Below are 17,749 nucleotides of genomic sequence, written 5' to 3'. Positions count from 1 at the left end.
TCTGGTAATGCTTGCGGTTGCTTCTATATCTTTCTGTAGGATCGTGTGTGTCCTGGGTGGCAAAAGCCGTTTGCGGTTTCGTCGCTTTTCTTCAAATGTTTCTGTTCCTCCCTCAAAGTCATTGGCTTCAGCTTTATCGGCGAAGATTAACGGGATAATGACTCACTAAAGACGTCAACAACTAATCGTCTTCTTGTCAGTGACACGGTGCGGCACTGAGTCGATCTCCCGCACTGTCTGCCTATTTGAAACTATTACATACTACCGCTACCCCCACTAACGATAGGGTTTGCCTACTTATCTTAGGCCTCGTATGAGAGCTTGGCTTGACACGATACTGGATGTCAAAGATCACGAGACGAAGCACTGGCATCTTCGAAACGCCGATCAACAATTTTAGATGAAAATATCTTCTGTGCGATGACATATAAAGTGGCTATTAAATTCATAGAATAAATCAATATAAAAAGAAGATGAGGATGAAATGAATCTCGATTCGTAGAAGAATGATTGCACGTTATGTTCTGCGTAATCGAAAAAAAAGTGATATATAGATGAAAATAGAAAGCATATAAAGGTTCACGTAATTTTTTTGCTGTACCTATCAATACGTTTTCGATCAAGTGCAACTTCGCCGGAAAGCTCGATGAACACATAACCTGCGATATTCTTATAAGCACTGGTAACTGTGAAGAAAATCTATATTGCCTACATGGAATGTCGAATATCGGTGTCTCCTTAAAACGCTGCGCTGATTCTCTTTCACGGCAAATTATACGGATGTTATTTTTAGGCGATTTCAGCCACCTGCAATCGTTTTTCATTTGCGAAAGTCTCCCGTTAAATGCGGCCAGCGGTTTGTAGCCATAACAGCCAGTCCAGACAAACAGCAGATATATAGCAAGGTAACGGTATTCTCATTTTATCCGTCATTATTTTGCCTAGTGCTTGCAATGGTACGACCGCTAGCACGCGTTCGGCTCCGTTAATCGGATCAATTTCGTTTCCTGCGGACGCATTGTCGATCTACAAACCTTGCACCCATTTAGAAAAGAATCCTAACATAAAATTATGGTCTAGATTAGCCAGGATGTAGGGGAACTAACTCATCAAGGTCCCATTTGCTCGCCCATATGCTTAGACACTTTAGGCCCAGGCACTTTTGGTATTCGACTGCCTACTTGCGCCTGTTATCTGCAAAATTATCAACATTAGCGGCAACATCAATAGCTCAACTTCGTGGTTAACCAAGCAGCGACCATTTTTCAATCATTCAAAACATGGATTTTGGCATGGTTATTAACATGGGACAGTTTTTTTTTTTTTTTTTTTCGATTACGAACTTTATGCTTGCCATTGCCGCTGGCAATGATCGTGATTTGCATCGATGTTCATGACGATTCGAAATGTTATAAGATAATAGGGGTAATAAATAAAAGAAGGGAGCGCGCATCACGCTAAAATATAATTACATAGTGTGGCTCAATTCTATCGCGGGGAAGATGGCAACATAGGCAGGCCACTGATGTGACATTGTTGGCCGTCTATTATCCGCGGTCATTATGGTGATTGCTGTTGTCTTCGTTGTCGTCTGCTGCGATGTTGTTTTCGTTCTTGAAGGTCTCTCCTGTTCTGTCGTACGCTGTAGCCTGCTGATCGCGCAGAATCGTAAGCCCCCTACAGCGCGCGATATTTGACTAACGATTTTGCCTGACAACATTATTGAAAGTTGGATTCATTTCATTTGGATTGTAGGTGGGGGCATAACAACTAGCCACTGCATCCATTTAGATCGACAGAGACGACAGTCAACGCTGCCTCGAAGTTCGAACATTGAGCATTCGAAAGTCATGCAAAAATAAGTAACAATCTATATAAGGCACTTAGATGTCGTTTAGATGAGCTAAATTTGCATCGAGCGATTTCAACGTTTCTGAGGAATCGTTCGTTCAGTCTATATTATTAATATAGGCTTTAGAAGTTCGAACTTGTGAACAGGTACATTAGAAGTCCCTTTTTCCGTGCGCCCATAGAACAGAAGACAAGCCTTTTGTAGCATTAGCTTTTTTTTTCGGATGAACCATGGATGAAGTTTCAATCGCACGTCGTCACCTACGTTGCTAATTGTCTACGTTTACGTCGTGATGCTATGGAAAGGTAGACGCCATATTAGTGTGCATGTGCTCTATAAAAAATGAATGAAACCTTTTCTAACTGGGGCCTCGTTTAATAATGCATTTGTCGTATTGTTATGGTTCTCTGAGTTTAAAACGTACTGTGGATTAACCGACGTAGGCTCTGCTAGCTAAGAACAGAGTATGGTTCTACCAACAGGTGGTGATCTGCGGTCCTTTACACAAGCTATTTTGTACTAGAATAGGTAGAGAAAACAGAAGATGCCTGCGTATTTTTATACGTAGTGGACTACGGTTCCTAGTTGAGCACATACGTTATTATAATAACTTTTACAGTGCAAGCGCCATAGTAGTTACTATATTTGTATCTATTTCGCTATTTAATGCGGATAGAAAACTATCACAAATATAATTCAATATGAATATGGCACACTTAAACCTACATTTGCTTTCTGGCAGGTCGATGCTACCGAAGAGCTAAAAACCCAGAAGTTAGTTAGTAGGCCACTGTATCGTGTAATCAACCCCTGCGAAGTTCGGCCGGTTAGTCACGTTCCATACGGCTCTTTAAAAAAGAGAGTTCGCAATCGATATTAGGTTGAAAGTGTGGTCCAATCTGACACACTTAGGCGAACGGAAAGGGCAGAATGATGCAACAGTGTTTCATTAATTGTTTTTGATAAAGCATCTTTACAACAAGGAGAGCAACACAAAACGACATTAGTAGGGAAAAACAAACTTTTATAATCAACGTAGTGAATCTTCCTGTTTTGCACCGTTACTCCAATATTTCTAACACAACATATATACATAGGGCTACATTGTGGCGGATTCGGTCCTGTCAAGGATCACTTCGACAAATTGTGCATCACAAGTTTCTAGGCCACTCTCTATTAGTATACATAGAACTTTGTACATGCACTACAAAACAGGTTTCTTAATCGCGGCCAGTATATCGGCAGGCGAAGACTTCACAAAAAGGGCCGGTTATACCCTCCTCAAATGACGGCGGTATCTATCTAATCCCAACCCCGTCCGCATGGAAACTGGCCCCCACTAAGACTCCACCTCAGTCATCGGTCGTAACAGCATCGAATTCCATCCCTCTCACAACGATACCCCTGGCACGGATTTTCTGCTTGTTCCCCTGTTGCGACTGCCAACATCATCGCACAGTCTGCAACACACAGACACGCTCACAGCATACGGACAGTCGTCCGACATTCGTGAAGCAGCGCGTCTGCGTCCGCTGTTCCAGCTCCAGGCCGACGGCCGGCCAAGTGCCCGAACTCGCTCAGTTCAACGTCCGCTCGCCAGTCAACCCAGTTTGGGCTGCGGCCGCGAACGGCGAAGAGCGAATCAAGCGACGAAGATGAGGCCAATGCGAAGAGAGCAGACACGACGAAGCGAAGTCGCTAGCTGGTCACTCACTCAGTCGCTGCCGGCTCGACGCTTTACATCCATCCGACAGCGACGCGGCAATGCCTCTTTGCAACCGGCAATTGGCCAAGCAAGTCAGCTAGTTTAGCTTCAACCCCGTTCGCTTATTCGATGGTCAGCGTTCGCCTGCCATCCATTTCTTTCTTATTTATTGTCTCGCGGTCTTCTTATTACTCTTCACTTTTCGTCAGGCTGACTTGCTGGTTGACTAGCTTTCGGCTGGTTACACCGATGCACACTGCTTTTGAGTCATTGCATTGTCAAGGCATTAGCAGATATTCACAGATACGCACAAGACATAGACACGGATCAGACGAATGCCAGCACACTAAACACAGATGCTCATATCTCTTACGCTTGCATGCGCGAAGTGCTGCTACACTACCGCCGGACTCTTACAGCTACAACTTCGGCATCAGCATTCGATTGGTTGAAGAGCAGTGAACGACAAATAACGAACGGCGAATGGCAGATGGCGAAGGAAAAGCAGATCGCGAAAACCGTCAAGTGTCTGCGACACCCAAAGTCGCGACAGCATTGGCACTTGTCGATACCAGCCTATATACGTTCTTCTATTCGAGTCCCCTTAGCGTCCGCATCGGCTTCCACTCGAACTTCTGCAAGATTGGCTGAGCAGCGAAGACGACGGTCTCAGCAGCAAAATTCGCATCGACAACCATATGGCATCAGTCAGATGAGCGAGAACGCAATTCTTCAACCGCCCCCACATCTTGCTTACTCCTACTTGTGTTATATGGCTTGCACTACGTCGCAAAGCAATATAACTGCTTGTCTGCCGGTGCTTGTCCGTTTAGCCAGAGAGGTTTCCGGGCTTCGTCGGGGCTAATATCGATGTTGCCGTAAGTGGCCGTGGTTACGGTCGTCGTGTCGACTTCTCTGTTGTCGTTTCCCCCTGGCATCCCCACATTTTGCCTTCTTCGCTGTGTTTCTAGCTTCGATTTTCGGTGGGCCGCTGGTCGATAACCGACAAGAGATCAACGGCATGGATCTGCCCACTTTGTGAGTGACAGCGACGTTAGCAGCGTCTGTACTAGCAGTTCTAGCCCACCGTCTCCAACGACGTTTTGTTGCTGTTTTTGTCACCTCGGTTCTCCTCATTTGCGGGGAACTAGCTAGTCAAATCTTTCCTGCCTCCCACCTCATGCACCCCTTTCTCTCTATCGGTCTTTCTTTATTCGCATTATCGACATCCACATCTCGACCCGGATCGAGCGTCATCTATGGCGCGCAAAGTGCCAAGCGCCTGAGTTACATTGCTGATCGATCGCCAGCGATTCCATCATAGTCATAGTCATCATAAAGCCGAAAGTGAGAAGCAGCGCATGGGTTGTCGTTGCCGACTACAACAACGTTACTTGATAGCACTACATAGATGTGGCAGAAGGACTATGGCAGTCTGGGGTCCACACCAAAGATTCGACAGCACAGGCAGAAACAGTGGCTTGATTTTAAGCCCATCGGGTATAGACTGCTGGCCCGGTCATCGCCGATTGGGGGATGCGAAGACGATGTTATTTGGACGCACACCACGAGTGCGTTTTCGGCGAGCAAAATCTAGATCCAGCAAAACAATTGCTGTCGATAAGGATACTGGGGCAGATTCACGTTGCCGTGAAAAGACAAGCGAGTTTTCGGCGGCCGCAGCCGACGAGCCAACAGAGGTAATGAGAACACTTAATAGCTGGGCAAGCGTCCGTAGATTACGTGATTATGCATATTCTAGAGAAAGTATAGGAGACTGGTTTATGCATGCATTGGCATACAGAGTGTATGGCGATGGCGAGGCAAATTTTTCTTGTATGGGTAACCGACAACTTCCCTCCGGACAAAACTCAGAGCTAATTCCTGGTAGGACTTCGCCTTGTAAACATCCCTTAAAATGGCTGCAAGACTAGGTGCAGAATCAATGCTACTGTCTCAACCATAGGCAGGACCGTAAAAAAGGCACAAAAAGGAGGTTGTTGAACACAGACAGCTTTACCCATATCTTACATTGAAATCATTTGATTTTCGCGAAGTTAAAAATGTATGTACTTGTCGCAAACGTTATAAACATGTTGTAGAACCCAGTATGTGTTTTACTAATACCAGTTTTCACCATTATCATTGTTACCACGTCGCGTAAAAACGCTTCGAATCGCAACGGGGCTTCAGTAATTGTATTGAGCCACTCGAATTAGCCACCTACAGGCTATTTGAAACTGTGTCACTGATGCTGCTGTAGAACAAACACGTTCAAAAGGACAATTCGGTCCGTCTTGTCTAAAAGCCTCCGCTTCGCTTCTTCACCTACCATAAGCAGGTAGCGAGCACAAACACAAAAATGCGTTTAATATCATTATTATCACCACTAACGCTAATATGAAAAGGAAGGGGGCCGTACACGATACCAATATGAAAACAGATCATCGTTGTAGCTATAGCGGTAAGGAAACGACAAGTTCAGCCTGTCGGCGATTGATAATGGATTAGCTGTTGCTGTTCCTTTTGTCCTAGAAGGTCGCCGAGGTTATAGCACATCAGTGTTCCAAAAGTTTTCGTCCTTGGCCGATTCTTGATTTTGGGTTGCCCCATGCCTGCTCACTGCACTGACTGGAGACGAAAAACAAGATCAAGCAGGCGCATCGTTATTGCTACTGTTGTTGGAAACAGGCGATCGCTACCACCAGCTAAATGCAGTCGTAGTGAAAAGCCTTTTGACGAAGAAGAACGTGAAAAGAAGTAAAACTGCGAAAGTTGATAGGATGGCAGCGATACACGGCTAATGACGGACTGACGAACCAAAAACGACGTACGCAAGAAGTTTAGCTCGACGAACATGGAGATGACTGAAGGGGATGTAGTTCAAAAGAACACGGGGAACATATATGTTTACTGCTGTTTAGCAAAATCATTGAAGTTTTATGACGATTCTTCTAGCCCTGTCGGACCACCACGGCCATTCGTCTAAGCGGTTTTATTCTTCGGCAGGGGCGCTCATACTGCCTAGCACCGAGACCTCATGTATGTAGCAAAAGTAAACAGCCTCGGAATAATTAAAGCCAGCAGAGGTTGAGCCTGTAAGCAACTGGGATTGTAGGCGGAACAGGCGCTGAGTGCTGGAGTACCGGAGCAGCGCTGCTCCGGGAACAGGGAAATGAATGGATGCTGGAGCCGATGGATACGTTGCCGGAGTTAGTGCGGCCGCTACTACTGTTGCCGTGCTATTTATAGTAATCATGAAGCCGATTTCACCGTCAAGCCTGAATCAGGGTAACGGCGTTGCCTCGAGCGTTCGTTAGCGGACTGACTGGTATTTTGCTTACAACCCGGTCGGTCCCCGATCACGAGGTGGCAAAACAAAATACGAACAAGCAGAGCGGATCTCGAGTCAGATAGAAACTGATGTTCCAGTAAGCTAGTGATTAAAAGGAAACGGGCCGCGTCGTGATAAGCGCATACCTTAGAGGGTGATCGAAAGGGTTGTTGTCGCTATTACCGTCGTCAGTTTTGATACAAACGAATTCTTAAACCGTCCTTGTATTCCCTAAATAAGCTGTACGCATAGCTTTTTTTTGTTTTTCTCCGCTGTTCGTACTAGCGTAGTATGCTATAGGTCTGCTGCGTTCGCTGCTAACGGGAAAACAATATGATAACACGGGAGAAAATGGACTGAACAATACGATGAAGCGAGACACATTTTCTCCCACTTTTTGAAAACCAGCTGTCCTCTAACGACTTTGCTACTCTCTACAAACGAAAGTACATCTGCGAACTAAAGGCATTTGTCTGGCAGGCTCTATAATATCCCGAAGCAATAGTAGTCCTAGCTACAACAGTGGCTACCGTGAACGAAATTTAATTTTTGTACTAGTTTTTCTGCATAGACGCGTGCGTAAATAGACATTGTTTGCAGGTATCGTCGTGATGCTAACGACCATTAACCATGATCTTGGATTCAGCGCCGCTTCTACATAGCACTCAACGAACGAACAGGTTTGATATTTAACGTTGTGGCCGTACAAACGAATCGTTAGCTGTTTGTGCTTTTGTGCATGTGTGTGAGTGTGTGAATGGGCACCGAAATTTTGAACTTTAGCCACGTTGAAGTAAGTTGGTCCCTTTGAGTTGGCTATATGAAGCCGTAGTCGTTGGTTTCTTTCTTTCTTTCGCGCGACCATAAAATAAATAGTGCGACGCTAAAAATATAGCCGCAACCGACGCTGGCGTCGGGTAAATGGCTAAACCCGCTTCGGTTTGGCTAGATCAAGAAAATGAATTGAAAGGAGCAACAATATAAGGAATAAGTAGTAAATGCAAAATCGTCAATTTAGTGCTACGTTGTGGCTGTGTGGCCACTAACAGTATTTCACGGGTTGTCGTCATTATCGTCGTCGGCCTGTCTGTTAATGTCGTTCAATCAGCCTGATAGTAAATGGATCAGAAACAGGGAGTTCGTACAACAGAAAACGATGATGATGAGAACTACAGTGCAGCGCCTACCAGGCGGCCAAGTAAGCGATTACTCGACCAAAACCCCGCGTACTATAAAACTCGTCCCGCTTCTGTCCGTCGTAGTAGATGTCAGCTTGATGTAGGACGCAGTACCGTTTTATTAGGGAGGAGCAGATACATCAAAAGTGACGGCCATATTTGTAACGGCGCCGGTTTCCCCCCGATGCCGTACTGGGTAACGTGTTTTCCTGCTAAGGCTAAGGGACACGTGATGGCCTGGGCTTGAATTCGGGCGTAAACATACTTTGTTTTGTGCTAGGAGCTAGCCATCTGATGGAACAGCGGTAATGGCCGTAAAGCTCAAAAAACACTTATTTTAGTAACAGTACCGGCAGTTATAATAAAGATGGCAACTATATTTATTGTATTATTAGAATCGTGTGCATTTGCGCGCTTCATCCTCTTAACCTGAAACTTTGATCTACTCTGACAACGACCGCTGGCAGGTCGGTGAAAACGTACGAACTTGATCGCCGCTTTCTGGTGAAACGTCAAAGCAACATGTTATACTGCTCCGTTCGTTACATATTTGATAGATTTATTAGCCCGGTTACAAGTATCACAAAAAAAAAACAATATCGTTTATTGGCTGAACTAGACTGGTGTGTCGGTTCATTAGTCTTCAGAAGTGTTACCATTCATAGAACCTAACTAGTTATTATTATGACTAACCAGAAAAAGGCTATGAATAAAGCGTAAGGGTGCCGCAGCTGCTACGGCTATCTATACTGGAGAAGCACCGTCCAGATTGATGACTAAGGAAAATCGCAGAAAGGTCTCCGGGACGCCGTAACAGTCGCATCAGGAACAGATGGGTCCGTCCTAATAAGCAGGACGAGCTGGTTGGACCACTAACCGAAAGCGGTTGCTTAGATTAGGTAACCAGTTGTAGTTGGATCTAATAGGTTTCGTGGCTTCCGCTAAGGGTTAAGCAGTCGTTTCAGCAATGAGTCGAATGGCGATGAATGAGAAGATTCTTTAACGCTTAAATGGACGAAGGAAGAAGACCAGTTGGAAATTTGCCTACTGGAGGAGTGCAAAGTTTTGTTAATTTGATGGCAGCATAGACAGGACGCTTTTACTGGTGGCCACGATTGAGATTCTGAACTTCACGATGGATTTACATTAGTGAATAGCTATATTTATAGCCGTAAGTTAATTAGTGAAAACTAATAAGACTAAAATGACTCCATTAGGAAAACGATGCCAAACACGTGGCAACCCAGCTGCCCAACCTAATCTATAAAAAACATAAAGAAGCAGAAAAAATTGTCTACTAAGCGTAAGTTGAAAAAAGAATTTTCCCATACTTACGACAGCAACGTGCCACTTGCAACCTAATGAACATAGGAACACATTTAACACGTTCCATTCTCGTATCACACGTATCGGAAGAAATGTATAAAACAAACTGAACTGTAAAAAAAAAAATCTAAAATAACACTTGAAAAACGCTAATTCGCAGGGCTGCGGCGCGACCATCACCTGCCATGATAAATTCTATGCAATGACCGCATTTCACATTGCACAGAGCCTTTTAAGTGCCTGTTCTCAGTCAGTGGCATGGTCTACGGCAAAACACGTACACTAAAAGACATAAATTAGAACAGATTCCTTAGGCCCTTGTTAACGCCGGAGAACTACAAGTAACGTCTGAAAAAAAAAAAGAAACTGTTTCGAGTTTTGCGTCCAGTGATAAAAACATGGAAGTCCAGCAGACGACAAATGCTTTAGAACCGTTAGAATCTGCGCGGAGAATACCATGAGTTGCCATGTGTTTATTGTACAGAGCCACGATTCGAAATTGTAATTTGGGTGAACTCTTACAACTATTCGAAAAGCTTTGCTTCAGTTGTACTCTCTTGAAGAAAAGTGCTTTTGTTAGAGTTATGTGGTTCGTGTAACTTGAATTTACACGCAACAGCGTAAAGGTAACGTGTTTGCCAATCTGCCTGTTAAGCTTAGAGAGACGTGATCGTCTAGGCTTGAAACCGTACATATACACGTGTCGTTTCGAGCTGGGAATTGACCGTTTCAAGCTAAGCTTTGATGGCAGTATCATTAAAACTACTGTTAGTAAAATCTCACACATCTATTCATTATATCTGTTTGATATATATATGTCAAGCAATAGCAAAAAATAAATAAAAAAAGGCTAATCCTAATACCAGTGGGAGCAATGGTCAAATGGTCATTAACATAACAATTATCCACTCGTGACAATAGCTCTTACGACCCAGAGTAATAAAAAAAAAAGCTCTTATGAAAAGAGATCCTAATATTGTGTCAGCTTGTTTTACGGAAACAAAACAAAACAAAAAAAAAAGAACGAAAACTATTAGTGTTTTGAAATAAAATAAATAATAAATTCGTATAGAAAAAAAATCTTCCTTCTAAATGCGGGTTTTATGCTTAACGCGAATAATTAGAAAGGTACAAATAGATCAAAGGTCATTTAATACCTTTACATGTAAATCGCCAGTTGTACAGAAAATGAACAAAAGCGCAAGTAATTTCTGTGCACTATGATGATCTCAAAACGAGATGCCAAGTATTCTTTGATATTATTAATGCTGCGTATACTTTTTTTCTTATAGATGTTTGTATCTTTGATCAACCCTTGCATGTTTGAATTACTTCACAATGTCCAGCTCCGAAGCCTTTGGGACACTGTTGCCCAGGAAGCCGGGAGCTACACGAGCTCGACCCATTGATATAAGCTTATTTACTAACATAGGACAAAGCCCGTCAGATCTGATATTAATCTTCTGACAAGTTCTTACTTCTAAGTAGCAGAATGCTTGTTCAGACCTCAATTATAACGTTTTACGCTATAGAACTAATCTTTGAGCGCCTGAGAATACTACTATGTACCCCACTTAAACCAATACGCTAAATCATTGTTTATTTTTTCGTCGAAACGCACCAACCTTCGGGCACTAATACCGTGCTATCAATTTCAATGAGGTTCACCTTTGTCTTATCATATTATAAAATTGCAAACGAAAACAAGTTCCGGCCATATTCATAAGTTTGATCGTTTCCATGTTTCTTATTATAAGAATCACGCAACGAGATCTCTAGAAGGCTTGCAAGTAAACGGCAATACTCAGAGCACTCGCCTTTCAATAACTACTTGGTAGGTTCGCTTAAACGAAGATCACACTTGTGGCCTACAATGCTTTTTTCGCTCCTCTTAACAAACTGACTGACCAATTGATATGGAAATCTGTTATTAGATACTTAAGTTATCATTAACTTACCGCTACTAATTTACACTGCGTTTTTGCTAATCGACCACGTACCGGTCTTTGCATATATTTGCGAAACTCCTCCTGTTCTCGTCAATCAGCGAAACAGATAGTCGTAGATCTTTTTTACAGTTTATGTTTTTGGTAACAGCACTCAACATGTGAGTCAACGAGCGTTTAAAGCGTATGCTTCGAGTCCTACTTGCGTGGGACCATATGACCATATAAGAGATATATACAAGCTATGGAAAGGTACCCCGAACGGCTCATCTACTTATTAGATATGTACTTGTCTAAGTAGAAAAGTACAGATATCGTTTTCAAGGCTTTGGTTGTCTTGTCACCACCTGGTACGCAAACCTGCGAACAAAGCTCGAATATGAGGAGATCGTAAGCGATCAGAAGACCCTGATTAAGTAGACAAATACTTTGCTATTTAACAAATATACAATATTTATATTTAAATCATTTCGGTAGAATCTGATAGCCGAGGAAGAGTTTAGTTAGCGAACGATGCGTCTTGTGTTTATCCTAAAGCGTTTATAAAGTGCAATAAATAAAAAAGTGAAATAAACCGCTTTATAAAGCCCACAAAATTAAAATAATTCTCATTCAAAACTAATAGTAGAATCAGCAATTACAAAATAACGACCTGTCTTTACTTAGAATCGGTTAATTGAAACCACAGCAGAAGGTAAGAACTGCTCAAAAATTACTAGTAGTTATACAAAACATCTCCTTATTTTTTTCTGTGAGTCTCAACCATCTAACTAAAAAAGTGCACACACACAATTTAGGTCTATGTATCCGCATAAATGCATATATTTCGGTTAATATTCAATCATACGATTGTTTTTTTTCTCTTTTTTTTTTTTTTTTTTTATATATATAGATTAGCCGTTAACAGCCGCTCAAGCGCTTAAAAACGCTCTCTGAATATTTCATCCACCGTTTCCTGTTATATGACTTTATCCTGGTATTCTCCTCTTGCCAAAGCCAGTCAGCCTGTTCGGTACACAACTGTTCAAATCGTCAGCTTTCTGTTTGTTTCTAGATCGTTCGGTGCAGCCTCATTGCCGTCATTAGCAGAATCTAAACCATTCTACTAAGAAAACAGATAGACACGGAAATGATCTATCTGATTAACCGAATTCATCAACTGGTTAAAGCACTGTTTTATAAGAATAAGAGGAATGCAGGCTTCACTTGGACCGAAGCCTCATTCAGGCCAAACTAAACCAGCTGATCGTAGTACAAATATCTATCTGCCTGATATGTTTGTGTTATACTTGATCCGCTTGAGCAGCACATAGACGTGACGGCTTAAGTGGGCGGCAGCAAAGGATACTGAAATGAACCAAAGCCGCACCTGTTGTTGTTTTTTTGCCAAGCTCTGAGTCGTGTTCCAGTCTAACTGGGCTTCAGAAAGGACTTCACCGTAGGCAGATAATGATTATCATGTCAGACGTCGTGTGCGTCTTTTATGTAGTAACCGGTGTGAGCAGCTCCGCAGCAAGTCTCTTTGATAAGAAGAGTGGCTTTGATGAGAATGCTTCGCTTACAACGCGGTTTGATGCGCCCACTAGTGAAGTCGCAGTGAGTTTCATAAAGACCCACGTTGCGATTGTCTATTTTTGCATACATAATGTAGAAAAAAACTTTTACCACTAGAGTTGGTAAAGCTCTAGCGGATCATGTCCAAGATGTGTAAAAATATTTATAAACTTGGGTATCTTTTAAATAAAGGGAATAAAATCTCGTTTAGACCCTGGTAGAAATTCGGGAAATTAGCATGCTTGACAACAAAAATCTGCGATAGTGAATCTGGTAAACGGTTTTTTCAGCTTCCTATACGTGATTGATTATTACAGTATATACGGATCGTACCAGTTACCCAGGGAGCCTCTTGGGCAAAAGTAACATCGAAAGCGGAAATTCGACAATAAAAAAGTATTTTTCACACAGACGCTTTTATGGGCATTGCCGAATGAAAAATATGTCCCAAAAAACCATAAAGTCGAAAGGTCCGTTTCTTTTTGTTGAGAATAAAGAACCCTCTAGGATATTGCAACAGATGCCGACTAAAGAATCGTATCATAATCACTTTATAGGTTTCCAATGTTTTGTCTCTACAAGGGAGATCCGCGCTCATTTCGCGTGTCACTTCCATTGATCATTGGAAGCTCTAGCCATTTCACCTGCCTGTCTCAAAATGGCCTTTTTCATTCGAGTTTACCCTGATTAAAAAGGAGCGTTTTTTTTTGGACTAGGGGCTATATTTAGCGCACGATAGTTTAGTGCTATCTACTAATCTTAGGGACACGTCTATGGATTCAAATCGGACACATGGTCCGATTTGAATCCATAGACAGATTTCGTTACGTCTTGGGTGCCAGCCGTCCGTCTGATGGAATGCCTAACGGCGATACCGGACGTAAAAATCCAAGCATAGAAATTGTAGCTAGTTACATGCAAATCTATCGCAATTTATTTACAGATATATATCTACGAGGCATAATTCCATTATCAGCTTGAGCCGTCCAATTTTTTCTCACTTACGCCGTTTTAGCTCGTTTCAATAAATAATTGTCTATAGTCTCGAAGTAAACTTCACCCTTTAAGGGGAATCATGGGTTGGTTTTACTTTCGCGTAGGATGAGAGAATCAGCTATTCTGAAGTTGTTCATTTCGCAATCTGTTTACCCAGAAATGATTGAGCACCTATACGACCGTACACATATTTTGGTTATCGATATTTTTTATTGGTCAAATTTGGCATATCTATTACTATGCTCAAGAAGTAAACAATAAACAGCTGTTAGCTTGGGCACGATTGATCTATTAAAGCCCTTGACGCTGGCCGATACGTTATTACTTTTCGATTAACAGCATAAACCTTTTCAAATTATTCTATGCACATATATATATAAAGAATAATGTTTTCTCGAAAGAATATTTAAGCCTCGACAAAATTTGTCTTTTCAGTTTTTTCTGTGTTCCCTAAATTTTTCCATCCTTTGGTCGTTCCCGACCGTTTTCTACATCCTCCTCTCCAAAGGCATCTACCGCCGTCTAGCCAAAAAATTGGCTTGAACAATCTATTCTTCCAAAGTGCTGACCCCAGCCCCCTTGTTTGCTGTTCTATATATATATAAAACGCACGCATGCACTTACAGACGACACGCTCTACACTGTCGATCTACATAAAAAAATGTTGGTAAAATTTTGTTGTTAGAGCTATTTCAACATACTAAGACCAGTGGCCGTTAGCTGTGCTACAGAGTTAGACTAATCTCTCTCTCACGATGATACTTCAGCTGGAGCAGGAACAGCGTTCGGTTTGAAACTTGTTGGCAGCAGCAGGCCTTGGTGTTTCTGGTATCGATGGCTGGCGCTGAAGATGGTCCTGGACGGCGCAGCTTCAGCAGCTCGACCATGCCTGCACGAGCTATCGCTGCGACCACTGCAACGCATCGTCAGATTCAACTGCGCTAATAGCGACCGGGAACAGTGGTATTAGCAGCATTGTGACGCTGCTACCGTCTCTGACGGAAATACCGTCGCCGTTCGTGCCTGCGATTTGCTACATGCAGCGGCCACTGACACCTCGACGGCCTCACTGACTTCTACCGGAGGCTTCTTTAGCAGTTGCAGCAGTCATAGCAGAACTCATAGTAGTAGAAGCTTCGGAGACCAATAGCTCCCAAGTCTCTATGCTATAACAGAACCAAGTAGAAGAGTGGTGCTGATGTCCGCGACGCGGCAGCGACGACAGCGGCGACTGCTGGGACCAGCATGGAGCTGTGCTTGGAGCAAGCCGCCGGTGCCGATGCAGCAGCTTGGCACAGAAGTCTTGCTGCCGATGCTGCTGTTGTTAGCTTGTGTTAGTCTCTTTCTCTTCAGCGGGTCACCGGTCCTCGCTCAGTGCCGGGAAGTTGATACAAATGTCGCTAGCGGATGTCTGTTGCAGTCAGCCGCCTATGCTACAATGGCTAGACGGGCCAGCGGGACATCCAGGTTGACAAACAGACAGATGAACGGACCGAGAGACAGATGGGCAGATGGACGGACAGACAGACGGTAAGCGACAAGTACACTAAAGTCATCCCCTAAACTGGAGTGCTGCTGAAGTGCAGCGCAACTGCAACATAAAGCCCTGCACTAGGCTACGCACGGGCTGCTGTTGGCATGACGGCCTAAGTGGCGTCTGCCGATCGGGGCGACTGATGCTTGACGCGAGTAGCTTCTGGTAGCAGCTGAGTGGTAAGCACTGAGCGAGAACGACGCATGCGACGACTCGCAATCATTCCACAGCGCTGTTGTGGTCCCTGTGGGTGGAATGTATTGCAGAAAATGCTGCACTACAAACAATTACAAAGCCCTATCTAAACCGAGTGCGTGCGACACGATGCTACTTTAAACGCGTAGGATGAAAGAAACAAACTCATGAAATGCCATCAACGAAGGAGGCTCTGCAGTTTAGGACAGAATAGATATACGCGAAAGGGGAAACGATTCTAGGAAGTCTAACGGCTGCTCGGATACAGCGCATGCGTTGGGTGGAAATGGACAAGTGTGAGTAATGTCAATATTCATACAGCCAGAAATACTGGTGGATCTGGACAGAATTTAAGTGGCGACCGTTGCGCGTCCGCTCTTTGGCGTCTGATAAATGTTGACATCAGGGCATTAGGTTAAGTGGAGCCTTTCATACAGGGGTAGCTCATTGCGAAGGATTATCCAGGGCTGTTTCTGGACTTGATGTCTAAATTGGCTTAATATTATATTTGGTATATATGAATATTTGTTGGGGATATAGCCCGAATGAAAATCATTTTAGTGTTACGCCAGAGTACACGATACAACTTCTTTTCCCTTACGTCTCCCTGGAAACGTAGGCTGAACGTACTTTGTGACCCTTAGCAAGATACCTAACGTACACCTCGATCTGTGCCACATTTCTTACTAATAATATAGACGCAGTATACATTCGTATCCGAACGAGTGACCATCTGCACCCCCAGCAGTCAGTAACATGCCGTAGCGCAGCACTGCTACCCTTATATCAACAACATGATGAGATGAATCAGGTGAGGGTGCAGCCGAACACATTAACAGCATGCCAATGAGACAGAAAGCCACAAGGGAACTCGTCTAGTCGGCATAAAATTTGATACGGCAGCCCCGTCGGACTTACAATTACCCCTACAAACAAACACCCACTACAGCTATCCAATATGACATAAACAGGTTAACCACGTCCATCAACACGGCCATGCTCGTACGCAGACGAGATGCGTTTTAGCCATGCAAAAGCGAAGATCAACAAGAGGAAAATTCTGGGTGCTTCTCTACGTCTGCTTGACATTTTATCGACTTTTCTCGACTATGCCAATGGGCGCCAGAGAAATTTGCTTTATGAGCGGCAAGTAAACGTGCCCCCATCCGCATTTCTGCGACCATTTATCACTGCCCGTGGATCTGTCGTGCCATTTGTTAAGTCTGAAGGTACATTGACCTAGCTATCGTCATGGTCATGGTAGTGTAGCCCCCTAGCCGTTTACCGGCGAGTTGTGCCTTGATCGTGCTTGAACTTACCGAAATGTCGAATTTGTCGACTTGATCCGTTCGCTACGCTTCTGATCCGTTTCAACTGCGACAAGTGTGTCCACAACTTTTCCTCCGATTGAAGACGCACTCACTAGAACAACAACAACAACAGCAGCAGCAGCAGCATCAACAACAACAACAAAATGGTTGTCAAACAGGAAGTTGCCAGAATGATTAAATGGAGCTAGGACAAAGATGTTCTAGTGGTGTACCCACCAGCTACACAGAAGAGTCATTCACTCCCGAGTCACGCACGAACTGTGGTTTTACACGAACTGCCGTGTGGAGTATACTTCCTCCGTGTACTTCGTTCTATTACCTCGTACGCCGACGGTGACAACAAAAACAGCAGCAGCAACAAGTGGATAGCTGAGCGATATGGTTAGATAAGACTGAAAGTAGGCATCAGATGATGAAGGCTGAGCGCGAAGGTCTAGAAAAGAAGTTGGAGTCGCACAAGTAAACGGCGGTAAAACACTGGCCGATTGGCGTGGAAGAGTATCCTTAAGAACACACAGAGATGACGAGTTCAATAGATGGATGGGGGAAGGCGACAGGGTCGACGTGTCAAAAAGACTGTCTGAAATGGTCACGAGAAACGCGCACTTTCATTGAGCATTACAACTATATGACCAGAGACTTGCTGCTGATGACGATGTCGTTCACGAATATGAGGCTATTTCGGTGCCGTCCTCCTCCAACAACAACAGCAGCGGCAGCACAGAGAGAAGTCACTTGACCTACAAACCTGGCACGTTAATGACGAATAGATCGATTGCACTACGAATTCAACGTCAC

General features: G+C 43.7%; 1 protein-coding gene across 1 annotated transcript in view; it reads right to left on the bottom strand.

The window, feature by feature from the left end:
- The window catches only part of bru1 (bruno 1), a 67,580-nt gene that overhangs the window by 45,545 nt on the left and 4,286 nt on the right, over nt 1-17,749 (bottom strand). The window contains exon 2 of the mRNA XM_022840893.2: nt 16,940-17,042. The gene's annotated coding sequence lies outside the window, so the exon portion shown is untranslated. The remainder of the gene's footprint in view (nt 1-16,939; nt 17,043-17,749) is intronic.

This window comes from Varroa jacobsoni, unplaced genomic scaffold (assembly GCF_002532875.2).
Source record: "Varroa jacobsoni isolate VJ856 unplaced genomic scaffold, vjacob_1.0 scaffold_897, whole genome shotgun sequence".
NCBI lineage: Eukaryota > Metazoa > Arthropoda > Arachnida > Mesostigmata > Varroidae > Varroa > Varroa jacobsoni.
This window is presented reverse-complemented; position numbering and strand designations above follow the sequence as displayed.